Consider the following 3896-nt stretch of genomic DNA (forward strand, 5'->3'; position numbering starts at 1 on the left):
GTGGGGGGGTAGGAAGAGAGCATGAGAATATCTCTGATTTCCAGAAAAAGTAAATTAATGCTTATAAGTGTAATTGGATACAAATATATTGATTATATAATCATCAAAACAGCATCCAGTATTCAGCAAACAGTGTTGCTATTGATGGAGCTCTCACTTCTGGCAGTATGATGTTGACGGTAGGACCTTTCCCTTCTGGTGCCTGATGGGACCCCAAGCCCTTGGGGCACAACTGGTAGGTGCAGATGGGGTGGAAATGCTTAAGCTGCTGAAGCCTTTCATTCCCCCAGTGCCTGTTCTATAAAAAAAACATCATCAGCCCAACACTAGCTGCCCAAGCAGTCTCCTGCTCAATCAGGAGGCCCCAAGGAGCGAGATGTCTGTAAAAATCTTGCTGTTGCTTTGCAGAGGTGAAGGTGTCAACCCAAGGTTTCTAAACTCCTGGCCTGGCAACCCAGCACCTGGGAAGGGCACCTTGCTGCTTGCGTGGCGTGTTGGGTGGATGCGCACACCAACCTCTTCTCTTCAGAGGAAAGCCGTGGGATATCTCGGATGGTTAGGTCATGCGGTGAAAGGCTACTTCAGTCCCAGGCACAGGCTGATGTACAGAGGCAGGAGGGCAGCCTAATGAAAGGCGGTTTGAAATATTCTTGCCTATGAAGTGGAGGGGAAGTACATGCACTGAATCGACCCAAAATAATCACAACTGGACTGTGAGACTTCTCTGCTTAAAAGTACAGAGACATGACCACGCTTGCCGGTTTGCTTTATTTCTAGCAGTTTAAAATGACTGTGTAATTAGTAATATGGAAGATATAAGATAGACTGATACTATTTCAGGAGTCACTATTTTAAATGGAGGAACCGCCAATACTGCCCCAAAATGAGAAGGGAGTGCTTATGACACCAGAAGTTACCACAACAGAGGATTCTTAAAATCTCCCATTGTGACTCGTGTTAGACTGTTTATAGAGAAGGTGCTTTGCTGAAATAAATCAAATTAATTTGGAATCTGCCTCAAATTTCCACAGTGTCTCTGAATTCCATCAATGCCATCCACAGAGGTCTTTCTGCTGTGTAAGTGACTTGTGAACTCAGCCTCATGCCTCAGAGCGGTTGGCTGAAGCGTGGAGTTGTGAAGCTTTAATAGTGCCACTTCTTGGGGTCTGAACTGCACTGCTGCTTTGGGCAGTGGAAGGCATCATCTCACAGGGAGTTGCAACCAGGGATTTGCAAGGACCTCTGAGGAAAGAAGACACCCAGTGGAAACCAGTGACAGCAGCAAGGTGTTGAGCCCTTCAAACACCTCCATTTCAGGAAAGGGGTTTTGGGACAGCTAGAGGTGTGGACAGGCAGCTGCGGGCTTTTCAAAACGACTTTTAGGGGCTTGATTCACTTCTGAAAATGCATTTTCTGACGTCATTTGTTGGGGGCTTCAGCATAAGCTTTGCTGAGTTTCTGAAGAGCTATGGTCTGAGTGTTCACTCAAGAAAACAGCTGGACTGGTGGGGAAGGAGCTTGCTCGCTGCTGCACTCCTGCACACCGGTGGGTCTGTGCTGGCTGCGGGCTCAGCTAGCAAGCGCTCTTCGCCCTGTGCTTGGGCTGCAGTCAGCATGCGGGGGGACCTGACCTTCACCCCCCACCGGGATCTGCCACCACAAGCACATTCCCACCAGAGCCGTGGGCAGATGGGTGGCCAGTGCAACCAGGGCAGCCCTCTCAGCCCAAGGGGGAGCAGTGCAAGAGTGGGGGCCCACCGCTCCTCTTAGGCAGGTTCCTCTTCTGCACAGAGGAACCACCCCAGTGCCAGTGCCTGAGGGGATTTCGTGGTCTCCAGCACGGGGAGAGCCCCTGAATGAGCGGCAATGCTCTGAGAGCCTCTGCTGCCAGACATATTGCTTCTGGCTTATTTCCAACAGGTCACTCTGACTTAGAGCCTGGGCTCACCTGGTGCTTCTTTAGGGAGGCAGGAGAGCCTTTGCACTCAGGAGAGCAAGGACAACCTTTCTGAAGGAAGGGAGATGCACCCTTTGGCTCTGCACGGCACCCTTCCACAGTGACCCATTCCAGAGAGCCCCCCACCGCTGGTCCGAGTTGAGATCTCTCTTTGATTTTCTGCCTTGGGTGCAATTCCCAGGTGAGTCAGTTGGGACTTCAGAGGGGTTTGGTGAAAGCAGAAGCCAACTTTCTATGAGTGAGGGCTTGCGAGCAACTGGTGAGAAACAACAGTCACTTTTCCTGGCATGCTTTAGTCAATGCGACCTTAAGAGTGTGAAAAAACAGGGGGCCTGGTGGTGACTGCCGTGGTTCAACAGCGGCAAGAGTGTTTTCACAAAAGGACTTCAATTCGGCCATCGACTCAGAAAACTTCCACGAAGGCAGCGGGGCTTTTGGGTAAGGTTTGAAGGGTCAGGCACTCACAATGGTGTGGAAATCATTAGAAAAAGATGAACGGGCTGTGAGGTGCTGTAAGTGTGCAGATCACCAGCAAGGCCAGTTAGGGAGGAATTGTCTCTTAGCATATGCAAAAAGCACCCAACGAAAGTTCACTGGCGCGCTGCTGCTGCAGTATTTAATGCAGACACCACAGTTGTGTTATTGATCAGAGTTTTCTACTTTACAGACTGAAGTGGTGGTCCTAAATTTTTTTTTGCCATCTTAAATGGAAGTGGCTGACGTCCAGAAACCCTGAGTAAAGATGTCAGCAAAGCTAATGAGATTACCATGTCTTACTCATGAAAAGACTTATTTGCAAAGGTCGAAGGTGCATGTAGGGGTCTTTCTTTAAGCATCCCCCCTAACATTTAGGCAACTGGAAATACTTTTCTAATAGAGTTCTTGCTGCACAAAGACAGCAACCTACCACCCAGCAGCTAGTTTTCTGCATATGTATTGTCTGGGGTTTTTGTGATTGACTTTGTCTTCTCTTAAAAGGTTTCTTAATGTGTATCTCACCTACCTGTCTAGCTATACATGGATGTCTTTGGACAAGAACAACTGCTTTTTTCAAAATATTCTCCAGCGTTTGAGAAAAATGTTTTTTTTTTTTTTCCCCCCTGAAGGGTTTGACCTAATATGGATCAAATCTGAATGTTTCAAATCTGCATGTTTCACACTGGCCCAGAATTCGCCGTCTTAAAAGGTGCAAAAGAGAGAAGGCACTAGAAGTGTTCATTTTATAGTGATATATTTCAAGATGGTTTTATACTTAATGAAATTACAGTTGGTGCCCTGAGTACCACACAGTCTTGCCCCTAGGACTTGACATTGGATTTTTAGAAAGCTTTTCAGATGCCTTTTGGTAAAGCTGTGGTTGCTGGTTTTAATTTATGGTGGTAGTCACCTCCAATCTCCAAGATGTATTTTAATGTTTTGAAGGTGCCTTAACTCGTGACTGAAGAGATTTCGGATGGGCACTGCCAATTCTTTTTTTAGAGGATGGATAGTGTGTTATAAACCCGGTATCTAAAAATGCCCACACTTCTCACTTCTCCCTCAAAACGTGGCGATAATTACATTTAAATTTCAGAAGATGGCGTTGAAGATTTGCAATTAATATCCTAAACGCTGCCTGTACCCTCCACAGCGGCGGCCTGCCAGCACTGAGCGTGATGACTGTTTTTTTGATCTGATACGTTACAGCAGAAAGGATGTGGATGTGTGTTGGAGACGTTAAAACAGAACAACAACAAGAAAAGTGTCGTGGCATGAAACACGTGTTTGAAACCCGAAAGGCGGTAAGAAAGACTTTCATGCAAGCCAGGACCTCGGTCCTTCATCCCCCACCCCCCCGGCTCCCGCCACGCTGGGGCAGGGGACTGTGCGAGCAGGCGAGCGGGTGTGTCACCCACCACCCAGCCCCGGCCCTGGTGCCGGTACTTCAGACGGGCTTTCC

The sequence above is a fragment of the Athene cunicularia genome (genome assembly GCF_003259725.1).
Source record: "Athene cunicularia isolate RWA chromosome 2 unlocalized genomic scaffold, athCun1 chr2_part1, whole genome shotgun sequence".
In the NCBI taxonomy this organism is placed as follows: domain Eukaryota; kingdom Metazoa; phylum Chordata; class Aves; order Strigiformes; family Strigidae; genus Athene; species Athene cunicularia.